This window comes from Loxodonta africana, chromosome 19 (assembly GCF_030014295.1).
Source record: "Loxodonta africana isolate mLoxAfr1 chromosome 19, mLoxAfr1.hap2, whole genome shotgun sequence".
In the NCBI taxonomy this organism is placed as follows: Eukaryota; Metazoa; Chordata; class Mammalia; order Proboscidea; family Elephantidae; genus Loxodonta; species Loxodonta africana.
Genome location: NC_087360.1, coordinates 30,101,295 through 30,126,400, shown reverse-complemented (window position 1 = coordinate 30,126,400; position 25,106 = coordinate 30,101,295). Strand labels below are relative to the sequence as shown.

The 25,106-nt window shown below is 48.9% G+C and overlaps 1 protein-coding gene across 13 annotated transcripts in view; it reads right to left on the bottom strand.

The window, feature by feature from the left end:
• The window catches only part of TPST2 (tyrosylprotein sulfotransferase 2), a 78,219-nt gene that overhangs the window by 38,961 nt on the left and 14,152 nt on the right, over positions 1–25,106 (bottom strand). For 3 of the 13 annotated variants that reach the window (XM_064272515.1, XM_064272517.1, XM_064272514.1), the window contains 2 exons: positions 14,950–19,599; positions 8,260–8,430 (listed from right to left, as the gene is read on the bottom strand). The exons of 3 other annotated variants lie outside the window; for them this stretch is intronic. The gene's annotated coding sequence lies outside the window, so the exon portion shown is untranslated. Of the gene's footprint in view, positions 1–8,259; positions 8,431–14,949; positions 21,902–25,106 lie in introns of those variants that run through there. 7 more of the 13 variants (XM_023559288.2, XM_003419093.4, XM_023559280.2 and 4 more) reach the window with 6 other exon arrangements.

Below are 25,106 nucleotides of genomic sequence, written 5' to 3'. Positions count from 1 at the left end.
AGACAGGTGAGGCTACCTGCCCAAAGCCACAAAGATGGCATGGCGGGGAACCAGAAGAAAAACCAAATCTCCCTTACTACACAAGCCATGCTCTTGGCACTGCCAGTGGCACCTCCCTAGATCCCTGAGTTCTCTCCCCAACTTAACTTTGCATTTTTCACCCCGAACGTCCAAAGCAGGGTCCCCACATGCTGTCCTGGCCTCCCCCTGGAGGGCACAGTTCAGCATTCTCTTAAGCACAAGCTGGGGGCAGGAGTGAAGATGCCAGGGGTCAAATGCCGCCACCTCCACTCAGTGGCTGGGTATCCTGGGTCAGCCTGCTGCAGCCCCCTGAAAAGTGGGAATATCCCCTGCAGCAAAGGGTGTCATGAGTGACCGCAACTTCCATAAATCCTGACACAGAGTCCACACATGCAAAGTGTTAGTGTCTAATATTAGGATTACTGTCATTACAGCATGTGGGCAAAGACCGGAAGGAACACACACATTTAAAACTGTCATATGGCAGCGGGGTGATTTCAATTCCCTGCAACTGTTCCCCAAGTTTTCTGCGACCCTCTTTATTACTATCATTATTGTAATAAATATACACGTAACAAAGCATTTGACATTTTAACTATCTTCCCATGTACAGTTCAGTGGCGTTAACTGTGTTCATCATGTTTAACCATCATCCTTATTCGTTCCCAAATTATATTATCACCCTAACAGAAGCTCAGTGTCCCCCAAGCAATGGCTGCCCCCCTTCCCACCTACCCCTGGTAACCACTAATAAACTTCGCTCTCTATATACGTGCCCATCCTAGATATTTCATCTAAGCGGGATCATGTAATATTTCTCTTTTCGTGATTGACTTATTTCACTCAGCAAGATGTTTTCAAGGTTCATTCATGTTGTACCATGTGTCAGGTCTTCATTTCTCTTTATGCTGAGTAATATTCCATCGTATGGATCTATCACATTTTGTTTATCCATTCATCTGCTGACGGACGTTTAGACTCTTCCCATGTTTTGGCTATCATGATCTGTGACCTTCTTTTATGGTGTATATCAGGGTTGACAAACTTTGTCTGTAAAGGGCCAGAGAGTCAATGTTTGGCTTTGTAGGCCAGGCGGGTGGCCTCTGTCGAAACTACTCAACTCTGCCGTTGTAGAGCAAAAGTAGCCAGAGACAACAAACACATAAATGCGTGTGGCTGTGTTCCAATACAATTATTTACAAAAACAGACAACGCAAACTAGATCCGGCCCATAGGTCTATACAATGGTCTATATGATGAAAAGACAATTTCAGTAACACATGGCTCCCGTGGAACTAGACAAACCCACAGATGTAAACACAGTGTGCCAGCGGAAAGGGGGACGGTGATGTATATTTTGGTTCTGGGCTCAACATTTCACTCAGAAGGACTGGAGGGAGAACTCAGGTGGCCAGTCTTTTTACCCAGGTTGCAATGGGTGAGGGAGAAATTTGAAAATAAATTGCCGACTTTTTCTTTAAAGAAGCACACACGTACGTACCCACAGAGTCATTTCGGCATCACATCTGTTGCCAGGTAAGGACTTAAGGGGAGAGACTGTGTAGGGGGCACTTTTATATACACATTGGCTCCACAACAGCCCTGCAGGGTGGTGGTTGTTATGTGCCATCGAGTCAATATCGACTCACAGCGACCCTATATGACACAGGAGAACTGCCCCAGAGGGTTTCCTACGCTTTCATCTTTACGGGGAGCAGATCACCACGTCTCTTCTCTCGAGGAGCCACTGGCAGGTTTGAACTACCAAACTTTCAGTTAGCAACCAAGTGCTTAACTATTGCACCACCAGGGCTCCTTAACCCTGTGGGCTAGGCACTGTTATTAGTCCCATTTTATAGAGAAGGAAAATGAGGCTCAGAGACATGAAGTGCCTAGAACTCAGGTCTGTCTAACACCGGAACCCGTTTTTGACCACTTCTCCAAATCTTGCCCACCCAATTCATAATTGCGGAAGCCATATATTTGCCTGAGGTCAGGCAGCTACGCAGGGCAGTGCCCAGCTGGGATTCCTGGACATGTCTTCTACCCGGGCCCTGGGCACCTGGAGGAGCCCCGGCTCTGTGCTTCCTGCTCAGGATACACGGGGCTCCTGCCAGGTAGACCCAGCCAAGGTGACCTTGTGGGGGCTAGGACTTCCTGTAACTGCCCTCTGCCCTGCCTCCCCGCCAAGACCCACCTGCAGTCCTCTGCTGAGAAGACGCCTGAGGGGTGGTTGATGAACACTGAATTAGAAGTCTCCTACAAGCCTGGCTTCAAGTTCTGGTCCTGCTGAATTACTCGCAATGTAGCCCAATGCTGGCAAAGAATAGTGAATATATCACGGGCTGCCAGAAGAACTAACAAATCTGCGTTAGAGAAACTACAGACAGAAGGCTCCTTAGAAGCAAGGATGGTGAGACTTCATCTCGTGTACTCTGTACATGTTATCAGGAAGGACCAGTTCCTGGACAAGGACTTAGTAAAGTCAAGGGTTGGTGAAAAAGAGGAAGACCCTCAATGAGATCAACTGACACAGTGGCTGCAACAATGGGCTCAACCATACCTATTATTGTGAGGATGGTCAGGACCAGGCAGTGTTTCATTCTGTTATGGAAAAGGTCACTGTGAGTCAGAGTCAACCCCACGGCACTTAACAACAAAAGCTCGGGAGAAGGGGGGTGATTACTTAACTTCTCTGTGTCTCAGTTTCCTTATCTGTGAAATGGGGGTGATAACAGCACTTAGCCCACAGGGCTATTGTGAGGATTAAATAAATGAACTGATGTAAAGCACTTCCTGCACAGCCATCACTCGTCTGTCAGTGGAGGCTTGCGAGGGGCTATGATGCTGAACAGGCTTCAGTGGGGTTTCTAGACTAAGACTAGGAAGAAAGGCCTGGCCATCTACATCTGAAAAGCAGCCAGTGAAAACCCTATGGACCACAATGGTCCGACTCCATTGCGCATGGGGTGGCCATGAGCTGGGGGCTGACTCAACGGCAGCCAACAACAATAATGTGGTTTAAGGAACCAGGACACACACACACAGCTCCCCAGGAGGTACAAGACCCAACTCTAGGAGCCCTGGCCACCTTCCTGATTGTCCTAAGAGGCAGTGGGCACACCTTGCCCCGCCTTTGTCCAAACACCACCCCCGATACAAAGTCCAGTCACCAAGTCTGTGGCCTTGAGGGAAAGGAAGAGGACAGGCAGCCCAGACAAACAGGGTAGAGAGGAGGGTCCCCAGCCCAGGACCCAGGCAAAGTAGATTCTAGTTCCAGCCCCACTGTCGAAGCACCATACAACCCAAGACAAGCCCTTCCCTCTCTGGGTCTCAGTTTCCCCATCACTGATTTCCAAAGGGAGGCTGAATGCTGTCTCTTCTTCTCCACCCACATCCAGCTCCAAAGGTTGTAGCCCAGCTCTGATTTGATGACTGCCTGGTGCTCAGTGTAAGGTTTCACTTGAAGAAGGGGCTCGTGGCTATCATTTTAAGAAGGCGTTAGTTTCCCCACTTGTAAAATGAGGACGATAATAGCATTCACCTCTTCAGGCTGCTTAAGATGGAACAAGAGAATAAACCTAAAGTGTTTAGAGGAGCACCTGACTTGTGGTACCAAACCAAAACCCAGTGCCATCAAGTTGATTCCGACTCATAGCAACCCTATAGGATAGAGCAGAACTGCCCCATAGAGTTTCCAAGGAGCACCTGGTAGATTTGAACTGCTGACCCTTTGGTTAGCAGCCATAGCACTTAACCACTACACCACCAGGGTTTCCAACTTGTGCTAAGCACTCAGTAATGCTAGCTGGAAGTCTAGGACACTCCCGACTCTCCGTGGCTCCCGCTGTGGAGGTGACCTTGAAGGAGTCTCCTAACCTCTTGGAACCTCAGCGTCCCCACTTTAAACTGAATCCACTTCAGTGGACTGTTGAGAGGGTCCGACGGTTCAGGGCGGCCGAAGCAGGTAGCCCAGTGCCTGGCACACTGGAAGTGCTTAAGAAATGGAAGTCACTGTGTCCAGCGTCTCTGCAGAATGCATAGGAAACAGCTTCGGTCACACACACTTCTGAGGTTCAGGGAAAATGTCCAATTGAACCAAGTCCAGACTTCCCGCCAGACAGTTCTGGCAAATTCCCCACAGGCCCCTGCTTGTCAAGTCAGCCCCCAACTCATGGTGACCCCATGCACAACAGAACAAAATGCTGCCCAGTCCCGTGCCATCTCCATGATTGGTTGCTGACTGGACTGCTGTGATCCATAAGGTTTTTCAGTGGCTGATTTTCAGAAGAAGACCACTAGGCCTTTCTTCCTAGTCTGGCTTCGTCTGCAAGCCCTGCTGAAAGCTGTTCTGCATCAGAGCAAAACACAAGCCTCCACCGAGGGAGGGGTGGTGGCTGTGTATGGGATGCATCGGCTGGGAACTGAACCCAGATCTCTGGTATTGAAGATGAGAATTCTACCACTGAACCACCACTGCAGCTTCTCCTACTTGGTCTTCCTTCCTTGGCCGGCACCTGGTTCGGTCTGCCTGCCTCAAAGACACACAGTATAATGAGACACAGACAAGGAAGGGCAGCACAATGGTTAAGGGCATGGGTGGTGGGGCCAAGTGGGGCTGGGAACACATCCGGCTCTGCCACAGATGGGCGGGGGCAGGTTAACTTCCACAGCCTCAGTTTCCTCATCTGTAAAATGGGGCTGAAGTGCCTGTCTCAGGGGGTTGCTGTAATGACTGAAAGAGTCAAGGGCTTAGAGCAGGACCTGGCAGGAGAAGGGTTTCAGTAATCCCTGCCATTAATTTATAGCCATCTAAGTAGGGAGAAGAGCCCTGGTGGCACAACGGTTAAGCATTCGGCTGCTAACCAAAAGCCACCCAGCAGCTCCATAAGAGAAAAGACCTGGTGATCTGCTCCCCTAGAGATTAAAACCTAGGAAACACTATGTGGCAATTCTGCTCCGTCCTGTAGGGTTGTGACAAGTCAGAATCGACTTGACAGCATCCAACAACAACAACATCACTAGGGGATGGTTAAATATTCCACAACACAACCATAACAGAACTGGATATAACCACGGAAAAAGAGCATCTGCTAACCTGCAAGACATCTGGGATAAGACGTTAGCTGATAAGAAGGCTCTAGGATACCATTTTTGTAAATATTTACGTTGGAAAAATATATGCTCATATGTTAACTGAGGCTTCCCCTTTTTTACCTAACTTTGAAATTATTCCACAGTGGTGTGATGCAAAATAACAGAAAAATGAAACTTGGGTGACTTCTAGGTTTGCTGTTTAACTTTGGGACCTTGAGTCTGGAGTAGAGAGGCGGCAGTGGCCTTGGAGAAAGCCCAGTGAAATGCAGAGAGAAATGGACTTGGGCCAAGGTCACACAAGCCGGTAACAGTACAGCTAGGCCTGCATTCAATCGACACCCAGGGGCCTTCTCTACCGGCATCCCGTTGGTTCACTCTCCAAGTAAGGTTAGGTAAGATGGTCTCTTGGTTAAAAGTCTGGCTCTGGAGGCTGACTGGATGCAGATCCTGACTGGGCCACTAGCTATGTGACCTGGGCAAGATGCTTAACCTCTGTAAGGATGTTTCCCCATCTATAAAATGAGAATCATATTGGCACCAGTGCTGTATGGCTTTTTTAAGGATTAAGTAAGATAATGCGTATAAAGGAGTCCCTGGGTGGCACAAATGGTTATGCGCTCAACTACTCACTGAAATGTTGGTAGTTCAAACCCACCCAGCATCTCCACAGACAAAAAGACCTGGCAATCTACTCCCATAAAGACAGTCAAGAAAATCCTATGGGGCAGTTCTACTCTGTCACATGGCGTCGCTGTGAGTCACAATTGACTCGATGGCACCCAATGATAACAATATATATACACATATATACATGTATATATACACACACACATAGATATGATGTGTACATACGTACATACATACGTTTGTCATACTGTGGTAGCCTGTATATGGCTATGATGCTGGAAGCTATGTCACTGGTATCTCAAATACCAGCAGAGTCATGCATAATGAACAGGTTTCAGTGGAGCTTCCAGACTAAGACAGACTAGGAAGAAAGGCCTGGCAATGTACTTCCAAAAATCAGCCAATAGAAACCTCATGGATCACAACCGAACACTGTCCAAATAGCTTGCTTTGGACACATCATCAGAAGGGATCAGTCACTGGAGGAGGACAACATGTCTGGTGAAGTAGAGGGCCAATGACGGGGAGGGAGGCCCTTGGGAAGATGGACTGGCACAATAGCCACAAGGCTGTAACATGCTGGCGACTGTGAGGAAGATGCAGGACCAGGCAACATCTTGTTCTGTTGTACATAAGGTCACCATGACCCGGAGTCAACTCAACAGCAGCTAACACACATAACAAACACACATAGAGCCACAATAAAACGACCATAGCTTCCTTTGGCTGCGCTCCCACTATGCGCCAGGCACTGTGCTAAGCACTTTAAGCACATACGCAACAAATAAGTATTTGTGCTATTTTTATTTTTAAAATGCATTTACTCAATTCGTAGTTACAATTTCCATACTTAAAAGAGAGAGAGACCAAGAGAAGTCTTAAGACTCTTTGGAGTAAAATCTTCAATCCTGTCTTCTTTCCCCACTGTTGATCAGTTTGGGGAGGAGTCACCCACACCTTCTCTCTAGGAGGTTATAGCATATAGAGATCTGAATTGAAATTACACAGGATCTCCCCCTTCCATCCATTCGTCTTTCCCTCCTTCCTTCCTTCCTTCCCTACATCCACTCATTCACCCATCCACATGCTATGGTATTTATAGTGGTTCTCAATCAGGAGCAATATAGCCCCTCAAGGGACATTTGGCAATGTCTGAGACAGTTTGCGTTGACACAAGTCGGGGACATCGAGTCGGTAGAGACCAGGGAAGCTGCTCAACATCCTACAATGCCCAAGACAGCCCCTGCCTCAAAGAACTCTCTGGCTCCCTAGGTCAGTAGTGCTGAAGCTGAGAAGTCCTGGATTATACGTATCCTCTAGAAACTTGTTTTCTTCACTCAACACTATGTCTTGGAGATCCTTCCACATCAGCATATTTGTTCCGTCATTCAGGAAGCATTGCTCGAGCACCTACTGTGTGCCCGGCCCTATTGTAGCACAGAGGCCATACCAATTAACGACACAGGCAGAGCCCCAGCTCGCGGAGAGCACTGTCATCCTTGCAGAAGAAACGTCATATGCGAGATCCTAATGGGTCTCCTGCCCTCTTTTTTTTGTGTGTGTGCTTTAGGTGACAGTTTACAGCTCAAGTCATTTCTCATTAAAAATTTATATACATATTGTTTTGTGACTTTGGTTGCAATACCCACGATGTGACAGCATGCTCCCCCTTTCCACCTGCTTAGAAATTACCACATCATTGTTTCCTCTCCCTCTTTTTAATTGTTTCAGGGCATCCCCTGCAGGGAAGGAGCCCTGGTGGCGCAACGGTAAAGCTCTTGGTTGCTAACCAAAAGGTTGGCTGTTCAAACCCACCCAGCGGCTCCTTAGGAGAAAGACCAGGCAATCTACTCCCATAAAGATTACAGTCTAGGAAACCCAATGGGGCAGTTCCACTGTCACGTGGTAGCTATGAGTCAGAATTGACTCGATGACACACAACAATCCTTGGCATAGACGGTCCACTGTTCATTTAGCCAAGGTCCTACAGATGGACATTTCCGCTTTGACGCTATGACATGCACGTCACAAAGGACCGTGTCTTACGGCCTCGAGTGACAGGTCCTTTGCTAGCTGTACCAGCAGGGTACCCTGGAAGCCTGTTAGCCTCATCCCCATGCTGAATCAGTATCGTATTTTAACCAGATCCCTGTGATATCAGAGTTTGAGAAGCGCTGCTCTAGGATGCTAGCTAGAGGTGCTCACTGGCTCAGGTACCATGCGCTGTTTTTATCTCAACAGATACTACCACAGTGCCCTTCAAAAGCCCTCCCGCCCGCTGTCTGCAAACTCCTGTTCTGCACACCGTCCTTTCTATTGTCTGATGTTGCCATTTCTGCCCAGCTGATGATGCCCATTTTCCAAATGAGGAGACAGAGGCTGCCAAAGCGTCTAGATAACCAGAAGCCAACAATTCTGCCCCAGCCTGGGCAGCCAACATTCCAGCTTCCTGCCCCACTAGTCTGGCTACCAGGAGGTGGCTCAGAATAGGAAGGCTGAAAGGTTACTGCTCACCTGGCAAAGCAAGGATTCCTGAGGGTGGGGTAGGCTCTGCCGGCTGGGCATCTGTGGGCATCCTGGTGAGGTTACCCTATGCCGGTTCATGTCCAGCCACCCAGAACAGGAGAACCAGGCTGGGGCACAGGGCAGGCCTGCCTCTGTCAGCCACAGGAGGTCACACCAGGGCTGTGGGGTGAGAGCAAGGATCAGATTGGGGTCATGCAGTGGAGGGAAAGGGCTCTGGAGCCAAGAAGCCAGTGCAGGTGAGGACCCAACCCAAGTGAGGAGCGAGCTCTACTTCCCATCAGTTGCATGTGCTTAGCTCAGCTCCCTCCCCTGAAAACCCGAGCTCAACCACTTCCTACAGAGAGCTGAGCTGCACTGAGAGACTGTACACAGATCAGCCAATAACAGCTGCCGTATGGGGACCTGCCTGGTGCAGCAGTTAAGCGCTTGGCTGCTAACTGAAAGGTCAGTGGTTCAAACCCACCAGCTTCTCCTCAGGAGATGTGGCAGTCTGCTTCTGGAAAGATTGTTGTTGTTGTTAGGTGCCGTCGAGTCGGTTCTGACTCATAGCGACCCTATGCACAACAGAGTCTGTTCTGACTCATAGCGACCCTATGCACAAGAGAACGAAACACTGCCCGGTCCTGCACCATCCTCACAATCGTTGTTATGTTTGACCTCATTGTTGCAGCCACTCTGTCGATCCACCTCATTGAGGGTCTTCCTCTTTTTCGTTGACCCTGTACTTTGCCAAGCATGATACCCTTCTCCAGGGACTGATACCTTCTGACAACATGTCCAAAGTATGTAAGACGTATACTTTGGACTGAAACCTGTCCTCCATGGGTGACCCTGCTGGTATGTGAATACCGGTGGCACAGCTTCCAGCATCACAGCAACATGCAAGTCCCGACAGTACAACAAACTGACAGACACATGGGGGCTGGAAAGATTACAACTTTGGAAACCCTATGGGGCAGCTCTACTTTGTCCCATAGCAGGAATGAGTGGGAATCAACTCCACAGCAATGGGCTGGTTTTTTGCTTCTTGGGTCGGCCTGTGCTGCTTCCCTCAATTCACCACATCCTCCCAGCAACAGGTCCTTCTATCCTGGATGGCTGGGCATGAATAGCACTCTTACATACCCACTTGACAGATGAGAAAATCGAGGCTCAGAGAGGTATAGGGCCCTGCCCTTGGTTGCACATTGACATATGGCCTTGGAACTCTAAGATCAGTATTCCTCACCTGAATTCTGCCTCAGACAACCTGTGTGACCCTGGGCAAGCTGCTTTACCTCTCTGAGGCCCAGCTTCATCAGGGAAATGGGGACACAACACAAAGAGACTGGAGAATACTGTATGCCTCTCCACTCCCAGGAGACCATACCACCACCACCCAAACACCCAACCCAGGAAGACCCGTTAACCTGTCGGCATTTCTGAATGACGTGGGCAAGGCTGTGCAAAGCTAGCAGCACCCAGAGAGAGAAAGCCACTTGTTTGAGGCCTACTGAGAGGCAGTGGAGGGCAGAGCAGGAAGGCAAGAGACGGGATAGCTGACCTGAGTGTGGTACTGCCAGCAGCCAGCGTGGAGGTGAGGGTCAGGCTCAAGCTGGGAGGTGTCTGGGCAGGACTATCAGGATTGGGCTGGCCTGTGCTGACTAGTCCATCCCCTCCTCCTGTCTGTGATGCCTCTTTGAAGCAGGAGTCTACCCTGGGGATGTACCTGCCTCTAAGCCCAAAGCTCCTCCTCCCACTGGGCCCAGCTTGGACTGTGGCAGGCACCACCTCTCTGGGCAGCAGGTCACCTCTCTGCGAGTTCAGGCTGCTGTGGGCACGCAGTCTCCCTCCCAACAGCCCTGCTCCATCCTCAACCCTGCCCCGTCCTCTGTAAGTAACCCTCACCCATCTCTGCCACAAGATCCAGCTACCGTGAAACCTGACCTCGTCACCCCTGCCCCAAACCCTTCCAGGACCCCTCGGCCCTAGCGACATATCCCAGCTCCTCCCGCGGTTTGTCACAGCATCACCCAACAGAAATTTAATGCGGCCACACACGGGATGGCCAACGCTCCAGTAGTCACATGAAGAAAGTAAAAAGAAACAGGTGACAATAAATTTAATAGATTTTATTTACCCCAACATATGCCAAATATTATCATTTCGACGCGTAGCTAATATTAAAAAAAATTGAGATATTTTATATTTTTTAAATTTTTTGTACGAATTCATTGAAATCTGGAAATATCTGATACAACACATGCCAACTGGATGGGAAACTTTCATCGCAGATATTTGATCTGCATTTAGATTTCATAAAATTTACTGTTGAGAAAAAGTACTTTCATATATCCGGTTACTCCAAATAGACTTAACACATTTCTAAGAACAGAATCGAGTATCCGTTTTTAAATTTAAATTGATTTAAATGAAAAATTCAGTTCCTCAGCTGCACTACCCATATTTTGAGGTGGCTCGTGGTCCAGTATTGGACACGCAGGGTCATAAACTCCTTGTCTGGTCCCCACTACGCTCTCACGCCGCATTTCTAGAATTTTCCTCGATACCCGAGCAAAACCTTGGGGTACACCCTGCACTTCCCACCTCCAAGCTTTCACCCCTGCTATTCTATGCCCTCCCCCTCCCCGCCCCCTGCCCTGACAATCCCCACTCACTCCTCCAAGGTTCAACTCTGGGCCACCCGCTCTGCAAAGCCTTCTCTGATGGTCCCCAGGTGGGATAACACTCCAGTCCCTCTGATCACACTGTGTCTTAACTGGCCATCTCAGAGTTTCTCAGCCTCGGCACTACTGACATTGGGCCGAGTCATTTTTTGTGGTGGGGGGCTGTCCTGTGCATTGCAGGGTGTTGAGCAGCAGCCCTGACCTCTCCCTACTGAATGTCAGAAGCATCCCCCTTCCCTTCAGTGACTAAGTGTCCGCTGGGGGCACAATCATCCCTGGTGGAGAACCCCTGGTCCATCTAGGTACCTGTCATCACTAGAGGACAGTGCATTCCAGGGGGACGGGGCAACACTAAGTCAATTCTGTTCTGTCCCCAGGGTGCCTGTCCAGTGCTTGGCACACAGAAGGCACCTAAGCCTGCTGCCTGAACAGAAGGGACTTATACAAGTAAGTTCTGCTCCACCGGGAACCACCGTGAGACTCACCCCCTCCAGGAAGCCCTCAGGGATGCCTTAGCCTGATCAGTGCTTCCCCCAGGCGCCCACAGCAGCCCCTGAACTGCCCCCAGGTACAGCCCCCTCTGACCAGAAACTGAGTCTTGTTCACTGCTGTACCCTCAAGGCCTAGCCGGATAAGGCACTATATATCACTGTCTGTGGAACTGACTTGCAAAATAGGGATGACTTCTGTTGCAATGTCCCACGGGGGCAGTTCTGCCTGTTCTAGTTCAGGACTTTCTCATCCCAACAAAGGGGCTAATGACAGTCACAGTTCCATTTACGCACCAGGCCCTGGCTGAACATTCAAACTCCTGTTTCCTCTTCCTAGTGATCAAAAGAAACCATATATGGAAGAAGATATTTGCAATACACATATCAGACAAGATACTGGTATCCAGAATATATAAACAGCTCTGAGAAATCCATAAGAAAAGGGCAGGGAACCCAACAAAAAATGGGCAAAAGTCTCAATCAGGTATTTCATAAGAGGTTATCAATACGCATATGAAAGGGTACTTGACTTCATTATCCATCAAGGAAACAAACGCAAATTAAAAGCCCAGGTGGAACCACATACGCCCACCAGAACAGCTCAAGAAAACACAAATACCAAGAGTTGGCAAGGATGCGATATAACCAGAACTTTCAAACTCTGCTGGTAGGAGGTAACCTGGCACAATCGCTTTTGAAAAGTCTTTGGAATAACTGAGACAGAAGCTGAACACACATCTTCTCCAGGACCCTGCAATTCTACTAAGTATACATCCATCAGAAAGGCAGCCCACCATTCACCAAAAGACGCGTATGGAGATGTTCCTAGCAGCACTATGCTTACCAGCCCCCAACTGGAAACTGTTCAAACTCCAGTTAATGACAGAATGGATCAACAAGTAAATACAAACAGATAGGCAGATAGACAGATATACTAGACAGCCAAGAGGAAGAACCAGCCAGAACTTCACACAACAACATGGATGAACTTCACAGTTATTATGCTGACTGAAAAAAGCAAACACAAAGGAGGACATACTACATGGTTCCATGTATGTAAAGTACAAAATCAACACCTGTGCATCGGTTTTTCGTACTGTGGTGGCCTGCATGTTGTTATGATGCTGGAAGCCACGCCACCCGTATGTCAAACACCAGCAGGATCAACCAAGGTGGACGGGTTTCAGCGAAGCTTCCACCTAAAAGGCTAGGAAGAAAGGCCTGGTGATCTGCTTTCAAAAATTAACTAATGGAAACCCTATAGATCACAACAGAACATTGTCTGACATAGTGCTAGAAGACGAACCTCCTAGGCTGGAAGGCACTCAAAAGACAGTGGCTGCAACAGCGGACTCAAGCTTATCAACGACTGCGAAGCCGGCAAAGGACTGGGCAATGTTTCATTCTGTTATACGCAAGGTTGCCGTGAGTCAGCACCAACTCAATAGCAACCAACGATGACAACAAAGTACAAAATCAGGCAAAACTAATCTCTGGTGGGAGACATCAGGCTGGTGGTTACCCTTGAGGGGGGTGTGGCCAGAGGCGGCAAAAGGTGACTCTGGGAGGGGGTGCTGGGCACGTTCTTTTTGATTGGGGTACTGATCCCACGGGCATAGTCATCTCTGGAAAATTTATGGAGCTGTGTACACTTCCAATGCATGTACCTTTCTGAATACACGTTAGACTTCATTACGAATAGTTTTAAAAACTCACACTCACAAAATATGAGTTTTTAAAACTATTTTTATTGAAATAAAATAAGTGGAATGGTGTTGCTGGCTGGGCACCCTCCCACTCACACACCTTTCCCACCTGCCCCAAGAGAACACAAGACCCCATTCATTTATTCCATCGACATTCACCAGCAGGCACTCTCCCAAGGCCAGGCTCAGTGCCGGGCACTGGGAACATGATGGTGAATCGAGCCATGGTCTCCCATCATGCCACCCACACCCTAGTTCCTGGCACAGATACCCTCACACCCACACTCAACAAATGAGCAGCTGGTCCGGGACGGCTTTTGATCAGACGCCAATGAGGTGATGTCTGCTTGTCTTCCTCTTTCTGCCACCCCAAAGTGCAAGAATGTTTTCAGGCTTTTTCCTTATGCTGGGCCAAGCCTGGCCATCCTGCCCAGGTACCACGAGTTTCTTACTCTGTTACTGGTCTCTGTTGCCATCTCCCCTCCCTCCCACCCATGAGATGTTAGCGTCCCCTCAGGGTTTGCACCCAGGGTCTTTGATCCTCTCCCTGCAGGCTGATGACCCCCAGGTTTTCATCTCCAGCCCAAGTATCTCTGGGGTATCAACTGTGTAACAAAGTTGTCACTTTGATGATGAAAGTGTGCTTGACCCAAGACATGGTCTTTTTAATGGCCTCATATGCCTGCAAAAGCTAGTCAATGAAAAAGGGAAAAGAAGAATTGGTGCATGTGAATGGTGTTGGTGACAAATATTGAATACACCATGAACTGCCAGAAGAATGAACAGGTCAGTCTTAGAAAAAACACAACCAGAATGCTCCTTAGAAACAAGAATGGTAAGACTCCGTCTTGCTTACTTTGGACACATCATCAGGAAAGATGAGCCACTAGGAAAGGACATCGTGGCTGGTAAAGCACAAGGCCAACAAAAGGGAGGGACTGACATAATAATTGACCCAAACATACCAATGATCTTCAAGATGGCGCAGGTCTAGGCAACAAAATTTCATTCTGTTATACGTCAGGTTGCCATGAGTCGGAGCTGACTCAATGGAACTCAACAACAACAAATCAATTGTGTACTCGTCACCTTTACCTGGGTGCCCAGTCGGCACTCTGGGCATTTTCTTCAACATACTCCACCCACAGTTAATGGCCGTTAACCCCTTTTACAAGCAGGCCAAAACCTCAAAGGCAGCCTTGGTCCCGCCCCCATCCCAATCCAGCCTAGCAGCAAACCTTGTCGGCTTCATCTTCAAAACAGATCCAGAATCCGCCCACTTCTTACCACCGTGGTCTAAGCCATCCTCGTCTCTTCCTGGATAACTCCTAACTGGTCTCCCTGATTCTGCCCAACCTCCTCAGTCAATTTCCAATAAGCAGCCGAAGTGAATGTATGAAAACGCAAGTTGGGTCATGGCCCTCCTCTGTTCTAAACCCTCCCGTGGCTCCCACCTCACTCTGGGGAGCAGCCAAGTCCCATGAGACCCTACAGGCCCTGCACTGCCCTGCCCTTACCTGGTTGCCCTCCTCATCCCCGTCCCAACTCCCTCTCTTCTCCAACCACACCGGCACCCTCGCTATTCCTCAACCACATGAGCACACTCCCACAGGGCCTTGGCTCCAGCTGTCCCCACTGCCTGGATGCCCTTCCCCAGACACCCACTCGGCTCCCGCAACCTCCTGTCCTCGCTCATGTCTCCCTCTTTCAAAGAGACTCCCTGATCACCTGTTTAATACTCCCACCTGCCCCCACCAACTCTGTGTTCTATACCCCCTTACCTGAGCAAGTTTTCTTTTTTTCCCTAGCACTTACCATCTTTTAACATACCACAGAGTTGACTTATGACAGTCAGCATTTACGACCTGGAGTCCTTGAACATTTTATCCACTCAAGTAGAGCAAGGCACACAGCTGTTGTTAGTTGCTGTCAAGTTGTTCCCCGACTCAGGACGACCCTGTGCACAATAGAAAAAGTTGTCCAGTCCTGTACCCTCCCTATGATCGGTTGTGGACCAGGCTGTTGTGATTCATAGGGTTTTCACTGACTGATTTTCGGAAGATTGCCAGGCCTTTCTTCCTAGTCCATCTTAGTCTGGAAACTGCTGAAATCTGTTCATCATCAGAGCAACATGCAAGCCTCCACTGACAGATAGGTGGTGGCTGCGCATAAGATGCACTGGCTGGGACTAGAACCCGAGTCCCCCACATGGAAGGCAAGAATTCTACCACTGAACCACCACTGCCCCCTGGTACACAGGCTTCACAGGATGGTAGAAAGAGAACAGGTTTTGCAGGAAGATGGACCTGATTTTGAATTCCCCAGCTATTGGCTGGGTGGCCTTAGGCAAGTCACTGAACCTCTCTGAGCCTCATTTCCTCATTTGTGAAATAAGAGACAGCAGCTACATACACATAAAGGCCCGGAGGCCATACTGGGGCAGAATAAATGCTCAATTAACAGCAGTTCCCTTCTCTACTTTCTCCCTCAGGGCAGAAATCCTGCCTTTCCCTTTCATTTCTGCTCCAACTTGCTGGGCACCGGAGTGGGCATCTGTTACTCTGCCTGCCCCGAACCCACCTCCCATCTTCTGGGTCACAGTCCTTGTGACTAGGAGGGGGCTGACCCCATACCAAGGGTCAGTGACTCACGCCTGGCCAGTGAGATGACACAGATGTTCAGAGGTGGGCACAAGACCCCAGGTAGGCCAATATTAATCAAGCCCAGGATCTGCAAGAATACTGGGGAAATGATACTCTTTTAGTTGAGGTTGCTAACCTAGTAGCACGTGTGCCTGGAACTGTTACTGGAGGAACCAGGTCTAAGAATGAAGACACGATAGACGAAAGCATATTTGAAAGAGAAGGAAAGAGGTAGTAACCGAACATGTTGGAGCACCTGGATACAGCTTAACCTGCAAGCAATCTGCCTTGGACTTTCCATTTACCTGAGCTAATAAATTCCTCTTTTCTCCCACCTTAATTTATTTTGAATTAGGTTTCTACTACTCACAGTCTAACTGATATAGGCACATAGCAAGCTTTTTGGTCTCTGCATACTTACTACTCAAAGTCTTCCCCCAGCCCACTAGCATGATTTTAAAAAGGTCTGTTTTGAGAACTAATAGTCTACATGAACCATGGCCCATCTACCCTGTGACAAGAACTAGATGGTGCTCAGCTACCACTACCAACTGTTCTGATCAGGGCCACAATACATGGACCCTGATGGAACTGGAGAAAAACATGGAACGGAACTTAAATCCTCCTTGCAAAAAAACCAGACGTACCGGACCAGTAATGGAGGACCCCCGAGGCTACTGCCCTGAGACACTCTTAAAATCCTGAACTGACACTAACCCCTGAGGTCACCTTGCTAACTAATAGACTGGCTCATAAAATAATGAATAACGCGCTTAAGTACTGTGCTCCTTTAAAAAATCACCTATATGAGACCAGTCAACAATTACTTTAAAACAAAGATGAGACTGTAAGGAGGCAGGGAAACTAGATTAATGGAAACAGAACAACCAGAATGGAAATAATGAAAATATTCACGCATTGTGAAGAATGTAACCAATGTCACTGAACAACATGTGTAGAAATTGCTGAATGGGAACCTCAATTGCTGTGTAAACCTTCACTGAGAATGCAATATTATTTAAAAAACAAAAATCTGTTTTGACAAAAAACAAACAAATCCTACTGTCGAGTCAATTCCAACTCACAGCGACTCTATAGGACAGGGTAGAACTGCCCCATAGGGTTTCCAAGGAGCAGCTGGTGGATTCGAACAGCCAACCTTTTGGTTAGCAGCAAAGCTCTTAACCGCTATTGCACCAGCGCTCCAAACCTTAAGCAAAATTTATTTGCAAAGCTGTCTTGAAAACTCAGGGTGATGTTTGGGGCCAGCTGACCACTCTTGCTTATGCCCCAGGGTCTGGATTTGAGTTTCCCCATAGGAGGCCGGCTCTGGAATATCTTCATGGAAAGGTTGTCCCAATGTTTCTTGCCTAGAAAGTCTTTGGCTAACTTTCCTCTTGCTCCTTACCCACCACTATTGTTTAGGGCTCTTCTGCTTGCTTCCTTATCATGGAGGTTTTGCCATGGCTGACAGCCAAAGGGTGAAAAGACTTGACCAAGCACACAGTCAGCAAGTAATAAATCCTTGCTGGATGCCATGTTCCCAGACGGGGTGACCTAGACCTTTTTTTGTTCTTGGTTTATCCCAGAAGCATTTAGATTTCATCCTGAGGATATTTGGGGTATATTACTGGGGCCAGGGGTGGGATTTAAGAGCGTGATTTGCTGGTCCTAGTTCTGAGGAAGCATATACCTGGGGATACAATGCCAAGGGCACTAACCTGTCCTTCTACCTCCCTCCTGTACAAACACAGCCCAGCTCGGGGTGGGGAGACCCTCCTCCTTCTCGTGTGTGCCTCCAAGCGCGTAGAAGAGGAAGAATTTCCAAGGTTTCCAGTGCACTTAAAAAATCACAGCGAGAAACCCCGAGGGAGGAGAGCATCTCCTCAAGGTCCATCACCAGATTCGCTGCCAGGTTCGAAGTGGTTGAGCACCCCTTTCCTAAAGGGAAATAGCTCAGGACTCTGGGAGGGCCTGGGAACCTTTTCGAAATCTTATTTCATATGCACGTTTGCCTAGGTATCTCCGGGAACAAGGGCAGAGAAGTGCTTTAAACTGAGCCTCAGTTTTCTCATCTGTAAAATGAGTGAAGAACAAGATCATCATTGGTGCTATGAATTATTGGGCATCTCTAGGCATCAGGCAATGATGGGTTCAAACACAGCAATGACTGCGAAGATGGCGCAAGACTGGGTAGTGTTTCGTTCTGTTGTACAAAGGGTCACTATGAGTTGGAACTAGCTCGATGGCACCAAACAGCAACAATATGCATCAGGTGGAGTCCCTGGAGGTGCCAACAGTTAACGTGTTCAGCCGCTAACCTAAAGGTTGACAGCTCAAGTCCACCCAGAGGATCTTCAGAAGAAAGGCCTGGCAAGCTATTTCCAAAAAATAAGTCACTGAAAACCCTATGGAGCACAGTTCTACTCTGACACATACGGGGTCGCCGTGACTTGGGGCTGACTTGATGGAAACTAGTAATCGGTATGCATCAGGAGGCCCAAACCAAAAAACCACTGCTGTCGAGTCGATTCCGACTCATAGCAACCCTGTAGGAGAGCAGAACTGCCCCATGGAGTTTCCAAGCAGCGCCTGGTGGATTTGAACTACTGACCTTTATGGTTAGCAGCCATAGCACTTAACCACTACGCCACCAGGATTTCCCATCAAGAGACACATAACCATTATCTGTAAACCTCACAGCAACCCATGAGATTGTCACTATTATGGTCCCCATTTTACAGGCAAGGCAACTGAGGCCCAGAGAGAAGTGTCTGGAGCAAGACAGCTGGTGTTTCAGCTCAAGGGTGTCTAACTCAAAAGCCCCTATCCTCCCACACCAGGCCTCCTCTCGCTGCCTGCCTCACCACTCATCTTGAGGTTTCAGTGACATTACACACAAAAAGATGAGAGCGCTCCTCAAGGCGCCTGTTTGCTCAGGACCCAGCAAGTCATTGATATTTCTGAAAGGAATGGCTAAAGTGAGACGCCAGTCCCTCAGGTCCTCATTACCCCCTTTGCCTGGGCTCTCCCTGTGCCCAGTACTAAGTGGAGAAGGTCCCAGAAAGCAGAGTTGGGACAAAGGAAACAGTGAAAAAACGCCTCCTTTCAATGAAGGAGCAGGCAGCTGAGCATTCTCACCTTTAAATGTGGGCTCCCAGCCACAGGTCAACCTGTCCCAGCACTTCCTGTGATGAGCCCACCCCTACAGGGACCTTGCCACCCACAGGCTGACCAGACCAAAAGGAGCTGAGAGGAGGATCCGGCCTTTCCCACTCACTCTTGGAGGGACTTCATGCCACTGGCTGTTCCGGATCATGAAAAAAGATGTGCCGTAACTCCCCACCTTGTGTGTCTTGGGGTCAACCAGGGATCCAACAGGAGGACACGCCCCATGACCTTCAGGGTTCAAGGCCAAGTTCAAGCCCTCCCCGCCAGGCCCCAGGCCCCATCCATCACTCATCTTCCATTATTCACCTCCCATTACTCACCTACGGAAGCCCTCACCCATATTTAATGGTGAGGTAAGAATAAAAAAAAAAGAAAAAATCTTTTTTTTTTTTTCCTGGGTTCAAATCCTAGCTCCTCCGCTTGCCGAGACGAGTGGCCCAACACCTCTGTGCCCCATTTTCTTCATCCATAAAAGGAGGCTAACAAAAGCAGCTCCCAGGATGAGGTGAGGGGTCTGTACCTAGCAAACCTTCAGCAGTGTACCTGGCACACACTAGGGCATCAGTAAACACTGTCTATGATTCCTTAGAAGCGTGGATGGTGAGACTTCGCCTTGGTAACTTCGGACACATCAGCAGGAAAAGACCCATTGCTAGAAAAAAAACATCATGTTTGGTAAAGCAGATGGTCAGCAAAAGGAGGAAGCCTCACTGAGATGGATTGACCCAACAACCACAACAATGGGCTCGAACATATCAAAGATCATGGAGATGATGTAGGACCAGGCAACGTATCATTCTCTTACACATTAAGGTTGCCTGCCATGAGTCGGAGCGGACTTGACAGCAACCGAAAAGATGATTATTATGTTCACGCCAAATGCCTTCTCCTACCTGTGCTGTTACTGAGACTATCCCTTTTTCCTATAACACTTCCTTTCCCTTTTGGACTCCTTTTTATAATAATTACGGTAAGAGCAATAGTAATAATTGCAGGCACCAACTGCTGAGGGCCTGTTATGTCCAAGACCATGCACAGGTTTGCCACGGACCATTTCCTTCCCAGCGCGACCTCCTGGGGCAATGGCGCTGTCATTATGAACTTTCCCTCCTTGTCTATCTTCTCCCCTAAAAACGGCAGCCCCCCAGGGGCAGGGATAGGGTCTGTCTCATTCACTGCTGGATCTGGTGCCCAGCACAGAGCCTGGCACACAGCAAGTGCTCAATAGATACTTGCGGCATAAAAGAAACCCAACCAGATTCTCACAAAAACCCACCGATGCAAGTGATGCTGTTGTTGCTAGTCGCTGTCGTGTCGGCTCCGACTCACGGCGACCTTATGTACAACAGAACGAAACGTCCTGGGCCGGTCTTGCACCATCTTCGTAATCTTTAATATGCCTGAGCCCATTTGTTGTGGCTATTGTGCCGATCCATTTCATTGAGAGTTTCTCTCGTTTTTGCTGACCCTTTACTATCGTGGAAACCCTGCTGGCATAGTGGTTAAGTGCTATGGCTGCTAACCAAAGGGTCAGCAGTTCGAATCCGCCAAGCGCTCCTTGGAAACTCCATGGGGCCGTTCTACTCTGTCCTATAGGGTCACTATGAGTCGGAATCGACTTGATGGCACTGGATTTTTTTTTTTTTTTACCATCGTATCGTTTTTTAAATGAAGATGAGAAAGGTACAAAAATAATGACCACAGGCCATACAGAACTAAATTTTAAAGCCTCGATCTGAACCTGGGGCTGCCAGACTCCAAGCCCATGCTCTTATTAACTAAGGAAACCCCATACCCCAAAGGGGCTGCACACTGTCAGGCAGCCTCCTCTGACCTCAGCTGCCGATGGCTGGCCTTCTTGGAACACCTTGAGGCTATTTCTTGGCACTGAGGTACCTTCTTTGCGCCAGTGAAGCCCCAAGTCAAATCTGAAGGCCTCCTGCCATCCCCCAGCAAAGAGCTCACCTGTCACCTGTTCTCCAAGTAACTGGACAATCCAGCATGAAATAAGAGCTTGATTTGGGGGATAAACGGGTCGTGTGATCACGGAGGTCAGAGAAGGGGCCGTGGCTGATGGGGTGGGGAAGGTTCGGTGGGTGGATGGGTGAGGATCAGGGAAGAAACTGATCTGAGTCTGAAAGGGTGGGCAGTGTGTTAACAGGTGCAGAGGTTTGGGGAAACATCCCAGGTAGAGGGAACAGATTTAGCAAAGGCCCAGAAGTATGAAAACCAAAAAAAACCCATTGTCCTCAAGCTAATTTTGACTCATGGTGACCCTACGTGTTACAGAGCAGAATTGCCCCATACGGTTTTCTTTGGCTGTAATCTTTACAGAAGCATATCACAAGGCCTTTCTCCAGTGGAGCCACCAGGTGGGTTCGAACTGCCAACCTTTAAGTTAGCAGCCGAGTGCTTAATGGTTTGCGCCACCCAGGGGCCTTAGATGTGTGAAAGTGCACTGGAAATTAGGGGAATGGCAAATCGTAACAGTAATAACAACCACCACAACAGTAATAACAGCAGCCAATGCGTACATAGTATTAACTCTGCACCCAGGAACCATTCTAAACACTCCACACGTTTTAGCTTATTTAATCCTCCCAACTAGTCTACGAGGACAGTGCTGTTATTATCGCATTTTACACATGAGGAAACTGAGACACAGACAAGTGAAGTCACTCGGCTGAGAACTCACAGCAGGTACGTGGTGGAGCGAGGTCTTGAATCTATGCTGTCTGCTTTTAAAGTCTATGTTCTTAACCTCTATTACAGTGTTGTTTTTTTTTTAAATAATTTTTGTTGTGCTTCAAGTGAAAGTTTACAAATCAAGTCAGTCTCTCACGCAAAAACTTATATACACCTTGCTACTCCCCCCCTAATGAGACAGCCCGCTCTCTTCCTCCACTCTCTCTTTTCGTGTCCATTTCGTCAGCTTCTCACCCCCTCCACCCTCTCATCTCCCCTCCAGGCAGGAGATGCCAACATAGTCTCAAGTGTCCACCTGATCCAAGAAGCTCACTCCTCATCAGCATCCCTCTCCAACCCATTGTCCAGTTCAATCCATGTCTGAAGAGTTGGCTTCGGGAATGGTTCCTGTCCTGGGCAACAGAAGGTCTGGGGGCCATGACCACCAGGGTCCTTCTAGTCTCAGACCATTAAGTCTGGTCTTTTTATGACAATTTGGGGTCTGCATCCCACTGCTCTCCTGCTCCCTCAGGGCCTCTCTGTTGTGTTCCCTGTCAGGGCAGTCATCGGTTGTAGCCAGGCACCATCTAGTTCTTCTGGTCTCAGGATGATGTAGTCTCTGGTTCATGTGGCCCTTTCTGTCTCCTGGGCTCCTAATTACCTTGTGTCCTTGGTGTTCTTCATTCTCCCTTGATCCAGGTGGGTTGAGACCAGTTGATGCATCTTAGGTGGCTGCTTGCTAGCGTTTAAGACCCCAGATGCCACTCTTCGAAATGGGATGTAGAATGTTTTCTTAATAGATTTTATTATGCTAATTGACTTAGATGTTCCCTGAAACCATGGTCCCCAAACTCCTGCCCCTGCTATACTGGCCTTCAAAGCATTCAGTTTATTCAGGAAACTTCTTTGCTTTTGGTTTAGTCCAGTTGTGGGGACCTCTCCTGTATTGTGTGCTGCCTTTCCCTTCACCCAAAGTAGTTCTTATCTACTATTTAGTGAATACTCCTCTCCCACCCTCCCTCCCTCCCCCCTCTAGTAACCACAAAAGAATGTTTTCTTCTCAGTTTAAACTATTTCTCAAGTTCTTATAATAGTGGTCTTATACAATATTTGTCCTTTTGCAACTGACTAATTTCACTCAGCATAATGCCTTCCAGGTTCCTCCATGTTATGAAATGTTTCAGATTCCTCACTGTTCTTTATCGATGCGTAGTATTCCATTGTGTGAATATACCATGACTTATTTATCCACTCATCCGTTGATGGGCACCTTGGTTGCTTCCATCTTTTTGCTATTGTAAACAGTGCTGCAATGAGCATGGGTGTGCATATATCTGTTGGTGTAAAGGCTATGGTGCTTCTTAAAGTGGGTCCCAGCAGCAGCAGCAGCAGCATCCACAGCAATGGGGAACTCACTAGAAATGCAAATTCCAGGGCCCCACCTAGATGTGCTGAAGGAGGTGGAGTGGAGAGTAGCAGTCTGGGTGGTGATGAGCCCGCCAGGGGGTGAGGGGCAGGAGAGGATGGCAGGGGCCAGAGCACTGGGAAGGAAATCTCCCACAGTTCAGAGGCTGGGAGCTTCATCTCCTACTTCCGGATCTGCCCAGCTGGTTTCCAGAAGGGCCTCTAGGGCCGACAAAGGAGCCCCTCCCCACAACAATGGGTAATATTTTAACAGGTGCAGAGGCTGGGAGAAACATCCCAGGCACAGGGAGTGAAGTGATACAAGACTGGGCAAGAACCAACCAGAGGACTGAGGTTGTCCAGGCCGCAGTTGCAGCCCTGCCTCAGAACACACCATCCTGCTGCTATGAGGTTGGTGACCACTGGCCCCACAGACCTGACCCTTCTGTAGCCCCCAGGACTGTGCTGTCCTGTAGAGACCCTGAGGACCTCAGGGAGGAAGACTTGCCCCCAGCCTCCCACAGGCAGGTGAGGAGAGCCAGGCCTTAATGAGAATCTCCTGTGCCCCAGGTGGGGGTTCTCACATGACACCACAGAGGGCCATCAGGGCACCCACCAGTCACATGACCTCCCCACACTGCTGAATTTCCAGAAGGTGGGGGATCCTGACCCCACTCTTTACTCCAAAACTGTCAGTGTGATCATGAGCAAGTCACTTCGACTCTCTGGGCCTCAGTTTCCCCATCTGTGAAGGGAAGAGGTTGGACCCAATTTCTATCTTCCTTTTCTTCGCAAAGCCCTCAGTCAATAATATTCACTGCTGGCCTACTGTGTGCCAGAGGAAAGCAGTAAAGGCTTACGGCTTCTGTGGCCGACTGCAAGCCCAATGACCACTGGGCTGCACACCTACTATGCACTGGACAGACCTCAGAGGCAGGGCAACTCCCTGCCCCAGGCTGGTGACAGAGGCTGGCAGCCTGGGGCTGGTGGGGGTGGGCAGGGGCCTGCAGGTGGTGGGCCAGGCATGGGCAGACGGAACCATGGCTGTGCTGGGTGGCCTCCAGCTTTCCCTGAGATGTGGTCACGCCATCTGCTCCCACACTGCCAGGAACGGTGTTTGACCGAGTTCTTAGGGCTCTGCGAAGGCCCAGTGGTTCTCAGGCAGGATGTCGCTCAGGACCCAAAGGAAGTAGGACGGAAAGTTTCTAATGAGGGAAAGGAAGGGCTGTGCTGGGTGAGTGTGTGCACAAGGGCGGGTGAAGGGGAGGGAGGGGAAGTGGTAGGGATGGGGCGTGGGTGGGGAGACAGACAAATAGAGACACAGAGATGGACAGAGTCAGACAGAGACAGAGAGAGAGATGGAGATGGGGAGAGACAGAGATGGAGAGAGACAGAGATGGGGAGAGACAGAGATAGGAGAGATGAGGAGAGACAGAGAAGGGGGAGAGATAGTCAGACATGGAGAGACAAAAACAGAGACCAAGAAAGAAATACAGAGCACACGTGTGGCAGGGAGTAGGAGCAGCACTGAGTAGGAAGCGCGCCCACCCCTACACACTGTCAACCCTGCACCCACATCTTAAAACCAAAAAACCAAACCCGTTGCTGTCAACTCAACTCTGACTCATAGAGATTCTATAGGACAGAGGAGAACCGCCCCATACAGTTTCCAAGGAGCACCCAGTGGATTCAAACTACCAACCTTTTGGTTAGCAGCCATAGCTCTTAACCACCGTGCCACCAGGGTTTCCTCACCCACATCTTAGCTCCTGGGAATTCAGAGAAGGAGTGGAGGAGCAGACCATTAAGAGCAAAGGTCACTGCTGGACTGGCCCTTCCAACATCCCCCACCCAGCACAGGGCTCCCAATTTTCTCTCTGCCGAGGACCACCTTATTCTTACTTATTTTATCTTTTATTTAAATGAATTCAAAAATTTTAAAATATATTTCACAAGGGAACCATAACCCACTGCTTAAATGAAAAACCCAGCCCTCATTAGAAGGCAACCATAAAATAAACGCAAAGAGAAAGAGGCTTGTGTCAGGCTAGATGGAGGCAGGGCTGAAGG